General features: G+C 46.3%; 1 long non-coding RNA gene across 7 annotated transcripts in view; it reads right to left on the bottom strand.

Moving 5' to 3' along the window:
• The window catches only part of LOC309636271, an 868657-nt gene that overhangs the window by 825996 nt on the left and 16728 nt on the right, over positions 1–25933 (bottom strand). For 4 of the 7 annotated variants that reach the window (XR_014249349.1, XR_014249351.1, XR_014249353.1 and 1 more), the window contains exon 2: positions 20595–20620. The exons of the other annotated variants lie outside the window; for them this stretch is intronic. This is a non-coding gene — a long non-coding RNA (uncharacterized lncRNA). The remainder of the gene's footprint in view (positions 1–20594; positions 20621–25933) is intronic. 7 annotated transcript variants of the gene reach the window in all.

The following is a 25933-nucleotide window of genomic DNA, read 5'->3' as shown; positions in this document are numbered from 1 at the left end:
GGCCATGGCCCTTGTCATCACAATGCTCCATGCCTTGTCACCACAATGCTCCAGAACTCTGGGCATCATAATGCTCCATGCCCGTCTCATCACAATGCTCCATGACACTTGTCATCAAAATGCTCCATGGCCTTTCTCATCACAATGCTCCATGGCCCCTGTTATCATAGTGCTCCATGTTACCTTTCATCACAATTCTAGATGACCACTGTCATCACAAGGCCCCATGACACCTGTCATCACAATTCGCCATGGCCCTTGTCATCACAATGCTCCATGATCCATGTCATCACAATGTTCCTGGACACTTATCATCACAATGAACTATGACCACATTCATCACAATGCTCCATGACCCCTGTCATCACACTGCTCCATGGCCTATGCATTCAAAATGCTCCATGGCCCCTGTAATCACATTGCTCCATGATCCCTTTCATCACAATGCTCCAAGACCGCTGTCATCACAATACCCCATGACGCCTATCATCATAATGCTCCAAGGCCCCTCTCATCACAATGCTCCATGAACCCTGTCATCACAATGTTCCATGACACTTGTCATCACAGTGCTACATGAACCCCTGTCATCACAATATTCACTGCCCATGTAATCACAATGCTCCTGGTCCCCTGTAATCACAATGCTCCATACCCTTGTCATCACAATGCTCCAGAACTCTTGTCATCATAATGCTCCATTCCCGTGTCATCACAGTGCTCCATGACCACTTTCATCACAATGCTCCTTGACCCCTGTCATCACAATGCTCTATGACCACTGTCATCACAATGCCACATGACACCTGTCATCACAATGCTCTATAGCCCCTGTCAGCACAATGTTCCATGACAGGTATCATCACAATGATCCATGACTGCTGTCATCACAATGTTCCCTGCCTTTGTCATTCTCAATGCTCCCTGGCCCCTGTCATCACAATGATCCATGCTCATATCATCACAATGCTCCATTACCCATGTCATCGTAGTGATCCATGACCCCTTTCATCACAATGCTCCATGACCCCAGTCATCACAATGCTCCATAGCTCTTGTCATCACAATGCTCCATTAGCCCTGTCATCACAATGTTCCATGACTCTTGTCATCAAAATGCCTCATGATCCATTTAATCACAATGCTCCATGACTCCTTTCAACACATCCTCCATGATACTTGTCATTACACTGCCCCATGACCTTTTTCAGAACAATGCTCCATGATACCAGTCATCACAATGCTCCATGACCATTGTCGTCACAATGCTCCATGCCCCTTTCAACACAATGCTCCATGACAACTGTCATCACAATGCTCCATGGCCTTTGTCATCACAATTATACATGGCCCCTGTGATCACAGTGCTCCATGACCCCTTTCATCACAATGCTCCATGACCACTGTCATCACAATGCCCCATGACCCCTGTCATCACAATGCTCCATGGCCCCTGTCATTACAATGCTCCATGCCCACTGTCATCACAATGTTCCATGATCGCTGTAATCACAATGACCCATGACACCTTTCCTCAGAAGGCTCCAGTACGCCTGTCATCACAATGCTCCAATGACCGTCTCATCACAATGCTCCATGATCCCTGTCAGCACAACGTTCCATGACAATTGTCATCACAATGCTCCATGACACCTGTCATCACAATGTTGCCTGCCCATGTCATCAAAATGCTCCATGTCCCCTGTAATCACAATGTTCCATTACACCTGTCTTCACAATGTTCCCTGCCCATGTCATCACAATGCTCCATTACCAATGTAATCAAAATGTTCGCCTGCCCTTGTCATCAAAATGCTCCATGGCCCCTTTAATCACAATGCTCCATGAACCCTGTCATCACAATGTTCCATGACAGTTGTCATCACAATGCTCCATGACCCTGTAATCACAATGCTCCATGCCCTTGTCATCACAATGCTCCAGAACTCTTGTCATCATAATGATGAATGCTCGTGTCATCACAAAGCTCCATGATACTTGTCATCACAATGTTCCATGGCCTTGTCATTACAATACTCCATGGCCCCTGTCATCACCGTGCTCCATGATACCTTTTATCACAATTCTAGATGACCACTGTCATCACAATGCCCCAAGACACATGTCATCACAATTCGCCATGGCCCTTGCCATCACAATGCTCCATGACCCGTGTCATCACAATGGTCCAGGACACTTGTCATCACAATGATCCATGACCACTTACATCACAATGCTCCTTGACTCCTGTCATCACAATGCTCCATAGCCTATGCATTCGCAATGCTACATGGTCCCTGTAATCACATTGCTCCATGATCCATTTCATCACAATGCTCTATGACCACTGTCATTACAATGCCACATTATACCTGTCATCACAATGCTCCATGGCCCATGTCAGCCCAATATTCCATGACAGATGTCATCACTATCCTCCATGGTCCCTTTAATCACAATGCTCCATTCCCTTGTCAACGCAATGCTCCAGAACTCTTGTCATCATAATGCTCCATGCCCGTCTCATCACAATTCTCCATGACACTTTTCATTAAAATGCTCCATGGTCTTTATCATCACAATGCTCCATGGCCCCTGTTATCACAGTGATCCATTGTACCTTTCATCACAATGCTAGATAACCTCTGTCATCACAATGCCCGATGACACCTGTCATCAGAATTGGCCATGGCCCTTGTCATCACAATGCTCCATGCCCTTGTCACCACAATGCTCCAGAACTCTTGGCATCATAATGCTCCATGTCCGTCTCATCACAATGCTCCATGACACTTGTCATCAAAATGCTCCATGGCCTTTGTCATCACAATGCTCCATGACCCTTGTTATCACAGTGCTCCATGTTACCTTTCATCACAATTCTAGATGACCACTGTCATCACAATGCCCCATGACACCTGTCATCACAATTCGCCATGGCCCTTGTCATCACAATGCTCCATGATCCATGTCATCACAATGTTCCTGGACACTTATCATCACAATGAACTATGACCACATTCATCACAATGCTCCATGACCCCTGTCATCACACTGCTCCATGGCCTATGCATTCAAAATGCTCCATGGCCCCTGTAATCACATTGCTCCATGATCCCTTTCATCACAATGTTCTATGACCACTCTCATCACAATACCCCATGACGCCTATCATCATAATGCTCCAAGGCCCGTCTCATCACAATGCTCCATGAACCCTGTCATCACAATGTTCCATGACACTTGTCATCACAGTGCTCCATGAACCCCTGTCATCACAATATTCACTCCCCATGTAATCACAATGCTCCTGGTCCCCTGTAATCACAGTGCTCCATACCCTTTTCATCACAATGCTCCAGAACTCTTGTCATCATAATGCTCCATGCACGTGTCATCACAATGCTTGAACAACCTTGTCATCACAATGCTCCATGAACCGTGTCATCACAAGGTTCCAGGACCCTTGTCATCACAATGATCCATGACCCCTGTCATCTCAATGCTCCATGATCTTTGTATTCACAATGCTCCATGGCCCCTATAATCGCGGTGATCCATGACCCCTGTCATCACAATGCTCCCTGGTATATTTCATCACAATTCTAGATGACCACTGTTATCACAGTGCCTCACGGCCCCTGTCGTCAGAGTCCTCCATGATACCTTTCATTACAATTCTACATGACCACTGTCATCACAATGCCCCATGACACCTGTCATCACAATTCGCCATGGCACTTGTCATCACAATGCTCCATGAACCATGTCATCACAATGTTCATGGACACTTGTCATCACAATGCTCCATGACAACTTACATCACAATGCTCCTTGACCCCTGTCATTTCATTGCTCCATGGCCTATGCATTCACAATGCTCCATGGCTCCTGTAAGCACATTGCTCCATGATCCCTTTCATCACAATGTTCTATGACCACTCTCATCACAATATCCCATGACGCCTATCATCATAATGCTCCAAGGGCCCTCCCATCACAATGCTCCATGAACCCTGTCATCACAATGTTCAATGACACTTTTCATCACAGTGCTCCATGGACGCCTGTCATCACAATATTCACTGCACATGTAATCACAATGCTCCTGGTCCCCTGTAATCACAGTGCTCCATACCCTTTTCATCACAATGCTCCAGAACTCTTGTCATCACTATGCTCCATGCCCTTGTCACCACAATGCTCCAGAACGCTTGGCATCATAATGCTCCATGCCCGTCTCATCACAATGCTCCATGACAATTGTCATCAAAATGCTCCATGGCCTTTGTCATCACAATGCTCCATGGCCCCTGTTATCACAGTGCTCCATGTTACCTTTCCTCACAATTCTCGATGACCACTGTCATCACAATGCCCCATGACACCTGTCATCACAATTCGCATGGCCCTTGTCATCACAATGATCCATGATCCATGTCATCACAATGTTCATGGACACTTGTCATCACAATGCTCCATGACAACTTACATCACAATGCTCCATGGCTCCTGTAATCACATTGCTCCATGATCCCTTTCATCACAATGCTCCAAGACCGCTGTCATCACAATGCCCCATGATGCCTATCATCATAATGCTCCAAGGCCACTCTTATCACAATGCTCCATGATCCGTGTCCTCCCAATGTTCCATGACACTAGTCATCACAGTGCTCCATGACCCCTGTCATCACAATATTCACTGCCCATGTAATCACAATGCTCCTGGTCCCCTGTAATCACAATGCTCCATACCCTTGTCATCACAATGCTCCAGAACTCTTGTCATCATAATTCTCCATGCCCGTGTCATCACAGTGCTCCATGACCACTTTCATCACAATGCTCCTTGACCCCTGTCATAACAATGCTCTATGACCACTGTCATCACAATGCCACATGACACCTGTCATCACAATGCTCTATAGCCCGTGTCAGCACAATGTTCCATGACAGGTATCATCACAATGATCCATGACTGCTGTCATCACAATGTTCCCTGCCCTTATCATCTCAATGCTCCCTGGCCCCTGTCCTCACAAAGCTCCATGCTCATATCATCACAATGCTCCATTACCCATGTCATCGTAGTGATCCATGACCCCTTTCATCACAATGCTCCATGACCCCAGTCATCACAATGCTCCATAGCCCTTGTCATCACAATGCTCCATTAGCCCTGTCATCACAATGTTCCATGACTCTTGTCATCAAAATGCCTCATGATCCATTTAATCACAATGCTCCATGACTCCTTTCATCACATCCTCCATGATACTTGTCATTACACTGCCCCATGACCTTTTTCAGAACAATGCTCCATGATACCAGTCATCACAATGCTCCATGACCATTGTCGTCACAATGCTCCATGCCCCTTTCAACACAATGCTCCATGACAACTGTCATCACAATGCTCCATGGCCTTTGTCATCACAATTATACATGGCCCCTGTGATCACAATGCCCCATGACCCATGTCATCACAATGCTCCATGACCACTGTCATCACAATGCCCCATGACCCCTGTCATCACAATGCTCCATGGCCCCTGCCATTACAATGCTCCATGACCACTGTCATCACAATGTTCCATGATCGCTGTAATCACAATGACCCATGACACCTTTCCTCAGAAGGCTCCAGTACGCCTGTCATCACAATGCTCCAATGACCGTCTCATCACAATGCTCCATGATCCCTGTCAGCACAACGTTCCATGACAATTGTCATCACAATGCTCCATGACACCTGTCATCACAATGTTGCCTGCCCATGTCATCAAAATGCTCCATGACACCTGTCATCACAATGTTCCATTACACCTGTCTTCACAATGTTCCCTGCCCATGTCATCACAATGCTCCATTACCAATGTAATCAAAATGTTCGCCTGCCCTTGTCATCAAAATGCTCCATGGCCCCTTTAATCACAATGCTCCATGAACCCTGTCATCCCAATGTTCCATGACAGTTGTCATCACAATGCTCCATGACCCTGTAATCACAATGCTCCATGCCCTTGTCATCACAATGCTCCAGAACTCTTGTCATCATAATGATGAATGCTCGTGTCATCACAAAGCTCCATGATACTTGTCATCACAATGTTCCATGGCCTTGTCATTACAATACTCCATGGCCCCTGTCATCACCGTGCTCCATGATACCTTTTATCACAATTCTAGATGACCACTGTCATCACAATGCCCCAAGACACATGTCATCACAATTCGCCATGGCCCTTGCCATCACAATGCTCCATGACCCGTGTCATCACAATGGTCCAGGACACTTGTCATCACAATGATCCATGACCACTTACATCACAATGCTCCTTGACTCCTGTCATCACAATGCTCCATAGCCTATGCATTCGCAATGCTACATGGTCCCTGTAATCACATTGCTCCATGATCCATTTCATCACAATGCTCTATGACCACTGTCATTACAATGCCACATTATACCTGTCATCACAATGCTCCATGGCCCCTGTCAGCACAATGTTCCATGACAGATGTCATCACTCTCCTCCATGGTCCCTGTAATCACAATGCTCCATTCCCTTGTCAACGCAATGCTCCAGAGCTCTTGTCATCATAATGCTCCATGCCCGTCTCATCACAATTCTCCATGACACTTTTCATTAAAATGCTCCATGGCCTTTATCATCACAATGCTCCATGGCCCCTGTTATCACAGTGATCCATGGTACCTTTCATCACAATGCTAGATAACCTCTGTCATCACAATGCCCGAGGACACCTGTCATCAGAATTGGCCATGGCCCTTGTCATCACAATGCTCCATGCCCTTGTCACCACAATGCTCCAGAACTCTGGGCATCATAATGCTCCATGCCCGTCTCATCACAATGCTCCATGACACTTGTCATCAAAATGCTCCATGGCCTTTCTCATCACAATGCTCCATGGCCCCTGTTATCATAGTGCTCCATGTTACCTTTCATCACAATTCTAGATGACCACTGTCATCACAAGGCCCCATGACACCTGTCATCACAATTCGCCATGGCCCTTGTCATCACAATGCTCCATGATCCATGTCATCACAATGTTCCTGGACACTTATCATCACAATGAACTATGACCACATTCATCACAATGCTCCATGACCCCTGTCATCACAATGCTCCATGCCCGTATCATCACAATGCTCCATTACCCATGTCATCGTAGTGATCCATGACCCCTTACATCACAATGCTGCATGACACCTGTCATCACAATGCTCCGTGGTCTTTGTCATCACAATGCTCCATGACCACTGTCATCACCATGCCCCATGACCCCATTCATCACAATGCTCCATAGCCCTTGTCATCACAATGCTCCATTAGCGCTGTCATCACAATGATCCATGACTCTTGTCATCAAAATGCCTCATGATCCATTTAATCACAATGCTCCATGACTCCTTTCATCACATCCTCCATGATACTTGTCATTACACTGCCCCATGACCTCTTTCAGAACAATGCTCCATGATACCAGTCATCACAATGCTCCATGACCATTGTCGTCACAATGCTCCATGCCCCTTTCAACACAATGCTCCATGACAACTGTCATCACAATGCTCCATGGTCTTTGTCATCACAATTATACATGGCCCCTGTGATCACAGTGCTCCATGACCCCTTTCATCACAATGCTCCATGACCACTGTCATCACAATGCCCCATGACCCCTGTCATCACAATGCTCCATGGCCCCTGTCATTACAATGCTCCATGACCACTGTCATCACAATGTTCCATGACAGATGTCACCACTATCCTCCATGGTCCCTGTAATCACAATGCTCCATTCCCTTGTCAACGCAATGCTCCAGAACTCTTGTCATCATAATGCTCCATGCCCGTCTCATCACAATTCTCCATGACACTTTTCATTAAAATGCTCCATGGTCTTTATCATCACAATGCTCCATGGCCCCTGTTATCACATTGATCCATTGTACCTTTCATCACAATGCTAGATAACCTCTGTCATCACAATGCCCGATGACACCTGTCATCAGAATTGGCCATGGCCCTTGTCATCACAATGCTCCATGCCCTTGTCACCACAATGCTCCAGAACTCTGGGCATCATAATGCTCCATGCCCGTCTCATCACAATGCTACATGACACTTGTCATCAAAATGCTCCATGGCCTTTGTCATCACAATGCTCCATGGCCCCTGTTATCACAGTGCTCCATGTTACCTTTCATCACAATTCTAGATGACCACTGTCATCACAATGCCCCATGACACCTGTCATCACAATTCGCCATGGCCCTTGTCATCACAATGCTCCATGATCCATGTCATCACAATGTTCCTGGACACTTATCATCACAATGAACTATGACCACATTCATCACAATGCTCCATGACCCCTGTCATCACACTGCTCCATGGCCTATGCATTCAAAATGCTCCATGGCCCCTGTAATCACATTGCTCCATGATCCCTTTCATCACAATGCTCCAAGACCGCTGTCATCACAAGGCCCCATGACGCGTATCATCATAATGCTCCAAGGCCCCTCTCATCACAATGCTCCATGAACCCTGTCATCACAATGTTCCATGACACTTGTCATCACAGTGCTCCATGAACCCCTGTCATCACAATATTCACTGCCCATGTAATCACAATGCTCCTGGTCTCCTGTAATCACAGTGCTCCATACCCTTTTCATCACAATGCTCCAGAACTCTTGTCATCATAATGCTCCATGCCCGTGTCATCACAATGCTTGAAGAACCTTGTCATCACAATGCTCCATGAACCGTGTCATCACAAGGTTCCAGGACCCTTGTCATCACAATGATCCATGACCCCTGTCATCTCAATGCTCCATGATCTTTGTATTCACAATGCTCCCTGGCCCCTATAATTGTGGTGATCCATGACCCCTGTCATCACAATGCTCCCTGGTATATTTCATCACAATTCTAGATGACCACTGTCATCACAGTGCTCCACGGCCCCTGTCGTCGGAGTCCTCCATGATACCTTTCATTACAACTCTACATGACCACTGTCATCACAATGCCCCATGACACCTGTCATCACAATTCGCCATGGCACTTGTCATCACAAAGCTCCATGAACCATGTCATCACAATGTTCATGGACACTTGTCATCACAATGCTCCATGACAACTTACATCACAATGCTCCTTGACCCCTGTCATTTCATTGCTCCATGGCCTATGCATTCACAATGCTCCATGGCCCCTGTAATCACATTGCTCCATGATCCCTTTCATCACAATGCTCCAAGACCGCTGTCATCACAATGCCCCATGACGCCTATCATCATAATGCTCCAAGGCCCCTCTCATCACAATGTTCCATGACACTAGTCATCACAGTGCTCCATGACCCCTGTCATCACAATATTCACTGCCCATGTAATCACAATGCTCCTGGTCCCCTGTAATCACAATGCTCCATACCCTTTTCATCACAATGCTCCAGAACTCTTGTCATCATAATGCTGCATGCCCGTGTCATCACAGTGCTCCATGTCCACTTTCATCACAATGCTCCTTGACCCCTGTCATCACAATGCTCCATGGCCTATGTATTCACAATGCTCCATGGCCCCTGTAATCACATTGCTCCATGATCCTTTTCATCACAATGCTCTATGACCACTGTCATCACAATGCCACATGACACCTGTCATCACAATGCTCTATAGCCCCTGTCAGCACAATGTTCCATGACAGGTATCATCACAATGATACAAGACTGCTGTCATCAGAATGTTCCCTGCTCTTGTCATCTCAATGCTCCCTGGCCCCTGTTATCACAATGCTCCATGTCCATATCATCACAATGCTCCATTACACATGTCATCGTAGTGATCCATGACCCCTTTCATCACAATGCTGCATGACACCTGTCATCACAATGCTCCATAGCCCTTGTCATCACAATGCTCCATTAGCCCTGTCATCACAATGTTCCATGACTCTTGTCATCAAAATGCCTCATGATCCATTTAATCACAATGCTCCATGACTCCTTTCATCACATCCTCCATGATACTTGTCATTACACTGCCCCATGACCTTTTTCAGAACAATGCTCCATGATACCAGTCATCACAATGCTCCATGACCATTGTCGTCACAATGCTCCATGCCCCTTTCAACACAATGCCCCATGACACCTGTCATCACAATTCGCCATCGCACTTGTCATCACAATGCTCCATGAACCCTGTCATCACAATGTTCCATGACAGTTGTCATCACAATGTTCCATGACCCTGTAATCACAATGCTCCATGCCCTTGTCATCACAATGCTCCAGAACTCTTGTCATCATAATGATGAATGCTCGTGTCATCACAAAGCTCCATGATACTTGTCATCACAATGTTCCATTGCCTTGTCATTACAATACTCCATGGCCCCTGTCATCACAGTGCTCCATGATACCTTTTATCACAATTCTAGATGACCACTGTCATCACAATGCCCCAAGACACATGTCATCACAATTCGCCATGGCCCTTGCCATCACAATGCTCCATGACCCGTGTCATCACAATGGTCCCGGACACTTGTCATCACAATGATCCATGACCACTTACATCACAATGCTCCTTGACTCCTGTCATCACAATGCTCCATAGCCTATGCATTCGCAATGCTACATGGTCCCTGTAATCACATTGCTCCATGATCCATTTCATCACAATGCTCTATGACCACTGTCATTACAATGCCACATTATACCTGTCATCACAATGCTCCATGGCCCCTGTCAGCACAATGTTCCATGACAGATGTCATCACTGTCCTCCATGGTCCCTGTAATCACAATGCTCCATTCCCTTGTCAACGCAATGCTCCAGAACTCTTGTCATCATAATGCTCCATGCCCGTCTCATCACAATTCTCCATGACACTTTTCATTAAAATGCTCCATGGCCTTTATCATCACAATGCTCCATGGCCCCTGTTATCACATTGATCCATTGTACCTTTCATCACAATGCTAGATAACCTCTGTCATCACAATGCCCGATGACACCTGTCATCAGAATTGGCCATGGCCCTTGTCATCACAATGCTCCATGCCCTTGTCAACGCAATGCTCCAGAACTCTTGGCATCATAATGCTCCATGCCCGTCTCATCACAATGCTCCATGACACTTGTCATCAAAATGCTCCATGGCCTTTGTCATCACAATGCTCCATGGCCCCTGTTATCACAGTGCTCCATGTTACCTTTCCTCATAATTCTCGATGACCACTGTCATCACAATGCCCCATGACACCTGTCACCACAATTCGCCATGGCCCTTGTCATCACAATGCTCCATGATCCATGTCATCACAATGTTCCTGGACACTTATCATCACAATGAACTATGACCACATTCATCACAATGCTCCATGACCCCTGTCATCACACTGCTCCATGGCCTATGCATTCAAAATGCTCCATGGCCCCTGTAATCACATTGCTCCATGATCCCTTTCATCACAATGTTCTATGACCACTCTCATCACAATACCCCATGACGCCTATCATCATAATGCTCCAAGGCCCCTCTCATCACAGTGCTCCATGAACCCTGTCATCACAATGTTCCATGACACTTGTCATCACAGTGCTCCATGAACACCTGTCATCACAATATTCACTGCCCATGTAATCACAATGCTCCTGGTCCCCTGTAATCACAGTGCTCCATACCCTTTTCATCACAATGCTCCAGAACTCTTGTCATCATAATGCTCCATGCCCGTGTCATCACAATGCTTGAAGAACCTTGTCATCACAATGCTCCATGAACCGTGTCATCACAAGGTTCCAGGACCCTTGTCATCACAATGATCCATGACCCCTGTCATCTCAATGCTCCATGATCTTTGTATTCACAATGCTCCCTGGCCCCTATAATTGCGGTGATCCATGACCCCTGTCATCACAATGCTCCCTGGTATATTTCATCACAATTCTAGATGACCACTGTCATCACAGTGCTCCACGGCCCCTGTCGTCAGAATCCTCCATGATACCGTTCATTACAATTCTACATGACCACTGTCATCACAATGCCGCATGACACCTGTCATCACAATTCGCCATGGCACTTGTCATCACAATGCTCCATGAACCATGTCATCACAATGTTCATGGACAATAGTCATGACAATGCTCCATGACAACTTACATCACAATGCTCCTTGACCCCTGTCATTTCATTGCTCCATGGCCTATGCATTCACAATGCTCCATGGTCCCTGTAATCACAATGCTCCATACCCTTGTCATCGCAATGCTCCAGATCACTTCTCATCATAATGCTCCATGCCCGTGTCATCACAATGCTCCATGGCCCCTGTCATCACAGTGCTCCGTGATACCTTTCATCCTAATGATAGATGACCACTGTCATCACAATGCTCCATGACACCTGTCATCAGAATTGGCCATGGCCCTTGTCATCACAATGCTCCAGGACACTTGTCTTCACAATGTTCCATGGCGCATTTCATCACAATGCTCCATGACCACTTTCATCAAATTGCTCCATGATGCCTGTCATCACAATGCTCCATGGCCTTTGTCATCAAAATTCTACATGGCCCCTGTAATAACAGTGCTTCAGGACAACTTTTATCACAATGCTCCATGACCACTCTCATCACAATGCCAGATAAGACCTTTCATGACAATGCTCCATGGCCCTTGTCATCACAATATTCTATGACTTCTGTCATCACAATGCTCCATGCCCCTGTCATCACAATGCCCCATCACCCCTGCTATTACAATGCTCCATGACCCCTGTCGTCGCAATGCTCCGAAACCCTTGTCATCACAATATTCCATGATCCGTGTAATCACGATGATCCATGAACCATTTCTGTACAATGCTCCAGTACCCCTTTCATTAAAATGCTCCATGGCACTTGTCATCAGAATGCTCCAGGAACCCTTCCATCACAATAATCCATGACCCGTTTCCTCACAATTCTCCAGGACCGCTTTCATCACAATGCTCCATTCCCTTGTCATCTCAATGCTTCATGGCCCCTGTCATCAAAATGATCCATGCCCTTGTCATCAAAATGCTCCAGAACTCTTGTCATCACTATGCTCCATGCCCATGTCATCACAATGCTGCATGGCCCCTGTCATCACAATGCTGCATGACCCCTGTCATCACAATGCTCCATGCCCGTATCATCACAATGCTCCATTACCCATGTCATCGTAGTGATCCATGACCCCTTACATCACAATGCTGCATGACACCTGTCATCACAATGCTCCGTGGTCTTTGTCATCACAATGCTCCATGACCACTGTCATCACCATGCCCCATGACCCCATTCATCACAATGCTCCATAGCCCTTGTCATCACAATGCTCCATTAGCGCTGTCATCACAATGTTCCATGACTCTTGTCATCAAAATGCCTCATGATCCATTTAATCACAATGCTCCATGACTCCTTTCATCACATCCTCCATGATACTTGTCATTACACTGCCCCATGACCTCTTTCAGAACAATGCTCCATGATACCAGTCATCACAATGCTCCATGACCATTGTCGTCACAATGCTCCATGCCCCTTTCAACACAATGCTCCATGACAACTGTCATCACAATGCTCCATGGCCTTTGTCATCACAATTATACATGGCCCCTGTGATCACAGTGCTCCATGACCCCTTTCATCACAATGCTCCATGACCACTGTCATCACAATGCCCCATGACCCCTGTCATCACAATGCTCCATGGCCCCTGTCATTACAATGCTCCATGACCACTGTCATCACAATGTTCCATGATCGCTGTAATCACAATGACTCATGACACCTTTCCTCAGAAGGCTCCAGTACGCCTGTCATCACAATGCTCCAATGACCGTCTCATCACAAGGCTCCATGATCCCTGTCAGCACAACGTTCCATGACAATTGTCATCCCAATGCTCCATGACACCTGTCATCACAATGTTGCCTGCCCATGTCATCAAAATGCTCCATGTCCCCTGTAATCACAACGTTCCATTACACCTGTCTTCACAATGTTCCCTGCCCATGTCATCACAATGCTCCATTACCAATGTAATCAAAATGTTCGCCTGCCCTTGTCATCAAAATGCTCCATGGCCCCTTTAATCACAATGCTCCATGAACCCTGTCATCACAATGTTCCATGACAGTTGTCATCACAATGCTCCATGACCCTGTAATCACAATGCTCCATGCCCTTGTCATCACGATGCTCCAGAACTCTTGTCATCATAATGATGAATGCTCGTGTCATCACAAAGCTCCATGATACTTGTCATCACAATGTTCCATGGCCTTGTCATTACAATACTCCATGGCCCCTGTCATCACAGTGCTCCATGATACCTTTTATCACAATTCTAGATGACCACTGTCATCACAATGCCCCAAGACACATGTCATCACAATTCGCCATGGCCCTTGCCATCACAATGCTCCATGACCCGTGTCATCACAATGGTCCAGGACACTTGTCATCACAATGATCCATGACCCCTGTCATGACAATGCTCCTTGACTCCTGTCATCACAATGCTCCATAGCCTATGCATTCGCAATGCTACATGGTCCCTGTAATCACATTGCTCCATGATCCATTTCATCACAATGCTCTATGACCCCTGTCATTACAATGCCACATTATACCTGTCATCACAATGCTCCATGGCCCCTGTCAGCACAATGTTCCATGACAGATGTCATCACTCTCCTCCATGGTCCCTGTAATCACAATGCTCCATTCCCTTGTCAACGCAATGCTCCAGAACTCTTGTCATCATAATGCTCCATGCCCGTCTCATCACAATTCTCCATGACACTTTTCATTAAAATGCTCCATGGCCTTTATCATCACAATGCTCCATGGCCCCTGTTATCACAGTGATCCATGGTACCTTTCATCACAATGCTAGATAACCTCTGTCATCACAATGCCCGATGACACCTGTCATCAGAATTGGCCATGGCCCTTGTCATCACAATGCTCCATGCCCTTGTCAACGCAATGCTCCAGAACTCTTGGCATCATAATGCTCCATGCCCGTCTCATCACAATGCTCCATGACACTTGTCATCAAAATGCTCCATGGCCTTTGTCATCACAATGCTCCATGGCCCCTGTTATCACAGTGCTCCATGTTACCTTTCCTCATAATTCTCGATGACCACTGTCATCACAATGCCCCATGACACCTGTCATCACAATTCGCCATGGCCCTTGTCCTCACAATGCTCCATGATCCATGTCATCACAATGTTCCTGGACACTTATCATCACAATGAACTATGACCACATTCATCACAATGCTCCATGACCCCTGTCATCACACTGCTCCATGGACTATGCATTCAAAATGCTCCATGGCCCCTGTAATCACATTGCTCCATGATCCCTTTCATCACAATGTTCTATGACCACTCTCATCACGATACCCCATGACGCCTATCATCATAATGCTCCAAGGCCCCTCTCATCACAATGCTCCATGAACCCTGTCATCACAATGTTCCATGACACTTGTCATCACAGTGCTCCATGAACCCCTGTCATCACAATATTCACTGCCCATGTAATCACAATGCTCCTGGTCCCCTGTAATCACAGTGCTCCATACCCTTTTCATCACAATGCTCCAGAACTCTTGTCATCATAATGCTCCATGCCCGTGTCATCACAATGCTTGAAGAACCTTGTCATCACAATGCTCCATGAACCGTGTCATCACAAGGTTCCAGGACCCTTGTCATCACAATGATCCATGACCCCTGTCATCTCAATGCTCCATGATCTTTGTATTCACAATGCTCCCTGGCCCCTATAATTGCGGTGATCCATGACCCCTGTCATCACAATGCTCCCTGGTATATTTCATCACAATTCTAGATGACCACTGTCATCACAGTGCTCCACGGCCCCTGTCGTCAGAGTCCTCCATGATACCATTCATTACAATTCTACATGACCACTGTCATCACAATGCCGCATGACACCTGTCATCACAATTCGCCATGGCACTTGTCATCACAATGCTCCATGAACCATGTCATCACAATGTTCCTGGACAATAGTCATGACAATGCTCCATGACAACTTACATCACAATGCTCCTTGACCCCTGTCATTTCATTGCTCCATGGCCTATGCATTCACAATGCTCCATGGTCCCTGTAATCACAATGCTCCATACCCTTGTCATCGCAATGCTCCAGATCACTTCTCATCATAATGCTCCATGCCCGTGTCATCACAATGCTCCATGGCCCCTGTCATCACAGTGCTCCGTGATACCTTTCATCCTAATGATAGATGACCACTGTCATCACAATGCTCCATGACACCTGTCATCAGAATTGGCCATGGCCCTTGTCATCACAATGCTCCAGGACACTTGTCTTCACAATGTTCCATGGCGCATTTCATCACAATGCTCCATGACCACTTTCATCAAATTGCTCCATGATGCCTGTCATCACAATGCTCCATGGCCTTTGTCATCAAAATTCTACATGGCCCCTGTAATAACAGTGCTTCAGGACAACTTTTATCACAATGCTCCATGACCACTCTCATCACAATGCCAGATAAGACCTTTCATGACAATGCTCCATGGCCCTTGTCATCACAATATTCTATGACTTCTGTCATCACAATGCTCCATGCCCCTGTCATCACAATGCTCTGAAACCCTTGTCATCACAATATTCCATGATCCGTGTAATCACGATGATCCATGAACCATTTCTGTACAATGCTCCAGTACCCCTTTCATTAAAATGCTCCATGGCACTTGTCATCAGAATGCTCCAGGAACCCTTCCATCACAATAATCCATGACCCGTTTCCTCACAATTGTCCAGGACCGCTTTCATCACAATGCTCCATTCCCTTGTCATCTCAATGCTTCATGGCCCCTGTCATCAAAATGATCCATGCCCTTGTCATCAAAATGCTCCAGAACTCTTGTCATCACTATGCTCCATGCCCATGTCATCAAAATGCTGCATGGCCCCTGTCATCACAATGCTGCATGACCCCTGTCATCACAATGCTCCATGCCCGTATCATCACAATGCTCCATTACCCATGTCATCGTAGTGATCCATGACCCCTTACATCACAATGCTGCATGACACCTGTCATCACAATGCTCCGTGGTCTTTGTCATCACAATGCTCCATGACCACTCTCATCACCATGCCCCATGACCCCATTCATCACAATGCTCCATAGCCCTTGTCATCACAATGCTCCATTAGCCCTGTCATCACAATGTTCCATGACTCTTGTCATCAAAATGCCTCATGATCCATTTAATCACAATGCTCCATGACTCCTTTCATCACATCCTCCATGATACTTGTCATTACACTGCCCCATGACCTCTTTCAGAACAATGCTCCATGATACCAGTCATCACAATGCTCCATGACCATTGTCGTCACAATGCTCCATGCCCCTTTCAACACAATGCTCCATGACAACTGTCATCACAATGCTCCATGGCCTTTGTCATCACAATTATACATGGCCCCTGTGATCACAGTGCTCCATGACCCCTTTCATCACAATGCTCCATGACCACTGTCATCACAATGCCCCATGACCCCTGTCATCACAATGCTCCATGACCCCTGTCATTACAATGCTCCATGACCACTGTCATCACAATGTTCCATGATCGCTGTAATCACAATGACTCATGACACCTTTCCTCAGAAGGCTCCAGTACGCCTGTCATCACAATGCTCCAATGACCGTCTCATCACAATGCTCCATGATCCCTGTCAGCACAACGTTCCATGACAATTGTCATCACAATGCTCCATGACACCTGTCATCACAATGTTGCCTGCCCATGTCATCAAAATGCTCCATGTCCCCTGTAATCACAATGTTCCATTACACCTGTCTTCACAATGTTCCCTGCCCATGTCATCACAATGCTCCATTACCAATGTAATCAAAATGTTCGCCTGCCCTTGTCATCAAAATGCTCCATGGCCCCTTTAATCACAATGCTCCATGAACCCTGTCATCACAATGTTCCATGACAGTTGTCATCACAATGCTCCATGACCCTGTAATCACAATGCTCCATGCCCTTGTCATCACAATGCTCCAGAACTCTTGTCATCATAATGATGAATGCTCGTGTCATCACAAAGCTCCATGATACTTGTCATCACAATGTTCCATGGCCTTGTCATTACAATACTCCATGGCCCCTGTCATCACAGTGCTCCATGATACCTTTTATCACAATTCTAGATGACCACTGTCATCACAATGCCCCAAGACACATGTCATCACAATTCGCCATGGCCCTTGCCATCACAATGCTCCATGACCCGTGTCATCACAATGGTACAGGACACTTGTCATCACAATGATCCATGACCACTTACATCACAATGCTCCTTGACTCCTGTCATCACAATGCTCCATAGCCTATGCATTCGCAATGCTACATGGTCCCTGTAATCACATTGCTCCATGATCCATTTCATCACAATGCTCTATGACCCCTGTCATTACAATGCCACATTATACCTGTCATCACAATGCTCCATGGCCCCTGTCAGCACAATGTTCCATGACAGATGTCATCACTGTCCTCCATGGTCCCTGTAATCACAATGCTCCATTCCCTTGTCAACGCAATGCTCCAGAACTCTTGTCATCATAATGCTCCATGCCCGTCTCATCACAATTCTCCATGACACTTTTCATTAAAATGCTCCATGGCCTTTATCATCACAATGCTCCATGGCCCCTGTTATCACAGTGATCCATGGTACCTTTCATCACAATGCTAGATAACCTCTGTCATCACAATGCCCGAGGACACCTGTCATCAGAATTGGCCATGGCCCTTGTCATCACAATGCTCCATGCCCTTGTCACCACAATGCTCCAGAACTCTGGGCATCATAATGCTCCATGCCCGTCTCATCACAATGCTCCATGACACTTGTCATCAAAATGCTCCATGGCCTTTGTCATCACAATGCTCCAGAACTCTTGTCATCATAATGCTCCATGCCCGTGTCATCACAATGCTTGAAGAACCTTGTCATCACAATGCTCCATGAACCGTGTCATCACAAGGTTCCAGGACCCTTGTCATCACAATGATCCATGACCCCTGTCATCTCAATGCTCCATGATCTTTGTATTCACAGTGCTCCATGGCCCCTATAATTGTGGTGATCCATGACCCCTGTCATCACAATGCTCCCTGGTATATTTCATCACAATTCTAGATGACCACTGTCATCACAGTGCTCCACGGCCCCTGTCGTCAGAGTCCTCCATGATACCTTTCATTACAATTCTACATGACCACTGTCATCACAATGCCCCATGACACCTGTCATCACAATTCGCCATGGCACTTGTCATCACAATGCTCCATGAACCATGTCATCACAATGTTCATGGACACTTGTCATCACAATGCTCCATGACAACTTACATCACAATGCTCCTTGACCCCTGTCATTTCATTGCTCCATGGCCTATGCATTCACAATGCTCCATGGCTCCGGTAATCACATTGCTCCATGATCCCTTTCATCACAATGCTCCAAGACCGCTGTCATCACAATGCCCCATGACGTCTATCATCATAATGCTCCAAGGCCCCTCTCATCACAATACTCCATGATCCCTGTCATCACAATGTTCCATGACACTAGTCATCACAGTGCTCCATGACCCCTGTCATCACAATATTCACTGCCCATGTAATCACAATGCTCTTGTTCCCCTGTAATCACAATGCTCCATAACCTTGTCATCACAATGCTCCAGAACTCTTGTCATCATAATGCTCCATGCCCGTTTCATCACAGTGCTCCATGACCACTTTCATCACAATGCTCCTTGACCCCTGTCATCACAATGCTCTATGACCACTGTCATCACAATGCCACATGACACCTGTAATCACATTGCTCCATGATCCTTTTCATCACAATGCTCTATGACCACTGTCATCACAATGCCACATGACACCTGTCATCACAATGCTCTATAGCCCCTGTCAGCACAATGTTCCATGACAGGTATCATCACAATGATACATGACTGCTGTCATCAGAATGTTCCCTGCTCTTGTCATCTCAATGCTCCCTGGCCCCTGTTATCACAATGCTCCATGCCCATATCATCACAATGCTCCATTACCCATGTCATCGTAGTGATCCATGACCCCTTTCATCACAATGCTGCATGACACCTGTCATCACAATGCTCCATAGCCCTTGTCATCACAATGCTCCATTAGCCCTGTCATCACAATGTTCCATGACTCTTGTCATCAAAATGCCTCATGATCCATTTAATCACAATGCTCCATGACTCCTTTCATCACATCCTCCATGATACTTGTCATTACACTGCCCCATGACCTTTTTCAGAACAATGCTCCATGATACCAGTCATCACAATGCTCCATGACCATTGTCGTCACAATGCTCCATGCCGCTTTCAACACAATGCTCCATGACAACTGTCATCACAATGCTCCATGGTCCTTGTCATCACAATTATACATGGCCCCTGTGATCACAGTGCTCCATGACCCCTTTCATCACAATGCTCCATGACCACTGTCATCACAATGCCCCATGACCCCTGTCATCACAATGCTCCATGGCCCCTGTCATTACAAAGCTCCATGACCACTGTCATCACAATGTTCCATGATCGCTGTAATCACAATGACCCATGACACCTTTCCTCAGAAGGCTCCAGTACGCCTGTCATCACAATGCTCCAATGACCGTCTCATCACAATGCTCCATGATCCCTGTCAGCACAACGTTCCATGACAATTGTCATCACAATGCTCCATGACACCTGTCATCACAATGTTGCCTGCCCATGTCATCAAAATGCTCCATGTCCCCTGTAATCACAATGTTCCATTACACCTGTCTTCACAATGTTCCCTGCCCATGTCATCACAATGCTCCATTACCAATGTAATCAAAATGTTCGCCTGCCCTTGTCATCAAAATGCTCCATGGCCCCTTTAATCACAATGCTCCATGAACCCTGTCATCACAATGTTCCATGACAGTTGTCATCACAATGCTCCATGACCCTGTAATCACAATGCTCCATGCCCTTGTCATCACAATGCTCCAGAACTCTTGTCATCATAATGATGAATGCTCGTGTCATCACAAAGCTCCATGATACTTGCCATCACAATGTTCCATGGCCTTGTCATTACAATACTCCATGGCCCCTGTCATCACAGTGCTCCATGATACCTTTTATCACAATTCTAGATGACCACTGTCATCACAATGCCCCAAGACACATGTCATCACAATTCGCCATGGCCCTTGCCATCACAATGCTCCATGACCCGTGTCATCACAATGGTCCAGGACACTTGTCATCACAATGATCCATGACCACTTACATCACAATGCTCCTTGACTCCTGTCATCACAATGCTCCATAGCCTATGCATTCGCAATGCTACATGGTCCCTGTAATCACATTGCTCCATGATCCATTTCATCACAATGCTCTATGACCACTGTCATTACAATGCCACATTATACCTGTCATCACAATGCTCCATGGCCCCTGTCAGCACAATGTTCCATGACAGATGTCATCACTCTCCTCCATGGTCCCTGTAATCACAATGCTCCATTCCCTTGTCAACGCAATGCTCCAGAACTCTTGTCATCATAATGCTCCATGCCCGTCTCATCACAATTCTCCATGACACTTTTCATTAAAATGCTCCATGGCCTTTATCATCACAATGCTCCATGGCCCCTGTTATCACAGTGATCCATGGTACCTTTCATCACAATGCTAGATAACCTCTGTCATCACAATGCCCGATGACACCTGTCATCAGAATTGGCCATGGCCCTTGTCATCACAATGCTCCATGCCCTTGTCAACGCAATGCTCCAGAACTCTTGGCATCATAATGCTCCATGCCCGTCTCATCACAATGCTCCATGACACTTGTCATCAAAATGCTCCATGGCCTTTGTCATCACAATGCTCCATGGCCCCTGTTATCACAGTGCTCCATGTTACCTTTCCTCATAATTCTCGATGACCACTGTCATCACAATGCCCCATGACACCTGTCATCACAATTCGCCATGGCCCTTGTCATCACAATGCTCCATGATCCATGTCATCACAATGTTCCTGGACACTTATCATCACAATGAACTATGACCCCTGTCATCACACTGCTCCATGGACTATGCATTCAAAATGCTCCATGGCCCCTGTAATCACATTGCTCCATGATCCCTTTCATCACAATGTTCCATGACACTTGTCATCACAGTGCTCCATGAACCCCTGTCATCACAATATTCACTGCCCATGTAATCACAATGCTCCTGGTCCCCTGTAATCACAGTGCTCCATACCCTTTTCATCACAATGCTCCAGAACTCTTGTCATCATAATGCTCCATGCCCGTGTCATCACAATGCTTGAAGAACCTTGTCATCACAATGCTCCATGAACCGTGTCATCACAAGGTTCCAGGACCCTTGTCATCACAATGATCCATGACCCCTGTCATCTCAATGCTCCATGATCTTTGTATTCACAATGCTCCCTGGCCCCTATAATTGCGGTGATCCATGACCCCTGTCATCACAATGCTCCCTGGTATATTTCATCACAATTCTAGATGACCACTGTCATCACAGTGCTCCACGGCCCCTGTCATCAGAGTCCTCCATGATACCGTTCATTACAATTCTACATGACCACTGTCATCACAATGCCGCATGACACCTGTCATCACAATTCGCCATGGCACTTGTCATCACAATGCTCCATGAACCATGTCATCACAATGTTCCTGGACAATAGTCATGACAATGCTCCATGACAACTTACATCACAATGCTCCTTGACCCCTGTCATTTCATTGCTCCATGGCCTATGCATTCACAATGCTCCATGGTCCCTGTAATCACAATGCTCCATACCCTTGTCATCGCAATGCTCCAGATCACTTCTCATCATAATGCTCCATGCCCGTGTCATCACAATGCTCCATGGCCCCTGTCATCACAGTGCTCCGTGATACCTTTCATCATAATGATAGATGACCACTGTCATCACAATGCTCCATGACACCTGTCATCAGAATTGGCCATGGCCCTTGTCATCACAATGCTCCAGGACACTTGTCTTCACAATGTTCCATGGCGCATTTCATCACAATGCTCCATGACCACTTTCATCAAATTGCTCCATGATGCCTGTCATCACAATGCTCCATGGCCTTTGTCATCAAAATTCTACATGGCCCCTGTAATAACAGTGCTTCAGGACAACTTTTATCACAATGCTCCATGACCACTCTCATCACAATGCCAGATAAGACCTTTCATGACAATGCTCCATGGCCCTTGTCATCACAATATTCTATGACTTCTGTCATCACAATGCTCCATGCCCCTGTCATCACAATGCCCCATCACCCCTGCTATTACAATGCTCCATGACCCCTGTCGTCGCAATGCTCTGAAACCCTTGTCATCACAATATTCCATGATCCGTGTAATCACGATGATCCATGAACCATTTCTGTACAATGCTCCAGTACCCCTTTCATTAAAATGCTCCATGGCACTTGTCATCAGAATGCTCCAGGAACCCTTCCATCACAATAATCCATGACCCGTTTCCTCACAATTCTCCAGGACCGCTTTCATCACAATGCTCCATTCCCTTGTCATCTCAATGCTTCATGGCCCCTGTCATCAAAATGATCCATGCCCTCGTCATCAAAATGCTCCAGAACTCTTGTCATCACTATGCTCCATGCCCATGTCATCAAAATGCTGCATGGCCCCTGTCATCACAATGCTGCATGACCCCTGTCATCACAATGCTCCATGCCCGTATCATCACAATGCTCCATTACCCATGTCATCGTAGTGATCCATGACCCCTTTCATCACAATGCTGCATGACACCTGTCATCACAATGCTCCGTGGTCTTTGTCATCACAATGCTCCATGACCACTGTCATCACCATGCCCCATGACCCCATTCATCACAATGCTCCATAGCCCTTGTCATCACAATGCTCCATTAGCCCTGTCATCACAATGTTCCATGACTCTTGTCATCAAAATGCCTCATGATCCATTTAATCACAATGCTCCATGACTCCTTTCATCACATCCTCCATGATACTTGTCATTACACTGCCCCATGACCTCTTTCAGAACAATGCTCCATGATACCAGTCATCACAATGCTCCATGACCATTGTCGTCACAATGCTCCATGGCCTTTGTCATCACAATTATACATGGCCCCTGTGATCACAGTGCTCCATGACCCCTTTCATCACAATGCTCCATGACCACTGTCATCACAATGCCCCATGACCCCTGTCATCACAATGCTCCATGACCCCTGTCATTACAATGCTCCATGACCACTGTCATCACAATGTTCCATGATCGCTGTAATCACAATGACTCATGACACCTTTCCTCAGAAGGCTCCAGTACGCCTGTCATCACAATGCTCCAATGACCGTCTCATCACAATGCTCCATGATCCCTGTCAGCACAACGTTCCATGACAATTGTCATCACAATGCTCCATGACACCTGTCATCACAATGTTGCCTGCCCATGTCATCAAAATGCTCCATGTCCCCTGTAATCACATTGTTCCATTACACCTGTCTTCACAATGTTCCCTGCCCATGTCATCACAATGCTCCATTACCAATGTAATCAAAATGTTCGCCTGCCCTTGTCATCAAAATGCTCCATGGCCCCTTTAATCACAATGCTCCATGAACCCTGTCATCACAATGTTCCATGACAGTTGTCATCACAATGCTCCATGACCCTGTAATCACAATGCTCCATGCCCTTGTCATCACAATGCTCCAGAACTCTTGTCATCATAATGATGAATGCTCGTGTCATCACAAAGCTCCATGATACTTGTCATCACAATGTTCCATGGCCTTGTCATTACAATACTCCATGGCCCCTGTCATCACAGTGCTCCATGATACCTTTTATCACAATTCTAGATGACCACTGTCATCACAATGCCCCAAGACACATGTCATCACAATTCGCCATGGCCCTTGCCATCACAATGCTCCATGACCCGTGTCATCACAATGGTACAGGACACTTGTCATCACAATGATCCATGACCACTTACATCACAATGCTCCTTGACTCCTGTCATCACAATGCTCCATAGCCTATGCATTCGCAATGCTACATGGTCCCTGTAATCACATTGCTCCATGATCCATTTCATCACAATGCTCTATGACCCCTGTCATTACAATGCCACATTATACCTGTCATCACAATGCTCCATGGCCCCTGTCAGCACAATGTTCCATGACAGATGTCATCACTCTCCTCCATGGTCCCTGTAATCACAATGCTCCATTCCCTTGTCAACGCAATGCTCCAGAACTCTTGTCATCATAATGCTCCATGCCCGTCTCATCACAATTCTCCATGACACTTTTCATTAAAATGCTCCATGGCCTTTATCATCACAATGCTCCATGGCCCCTGTTATCACAGTGATCCATGGTACCTTTCATCACAATGCTAGATAACCTCTGTCATCACAATGCCCGAGGACACCTGTCATCAGAATTGGCCATGGCCCTTGTCATCACAATGCTCCATGCCCTTGTCACCACAATGCTCCAGAACTCTGGGCATCATAATGCTCCATGCCCGTCTCATCACAATGCTCCATGACACTTGTCATCAAAATGCTCCATGGCCTTTGTCATCACAATGCTCCAGAACTCTTGTCATCATAATGCTC

The sequence above is a fragment of the Balaenoptera borealis genome (genome assembly GCF_965194805.1).
Source record: "Balaenoptera borealis genome assembly, chromosome: 10".
Taxonomy (NCBI): Eukaryota; Metazoa; Chordata; class Mammalia; order Artiodactyla; family Balaenopteridae; genus Balaenoptera; species Balaenoptera borealis.
Note: the sequence above shows the minus strand (reverse complement) of the source record. Positions and strands in the feature narration are given on the sequence as shown.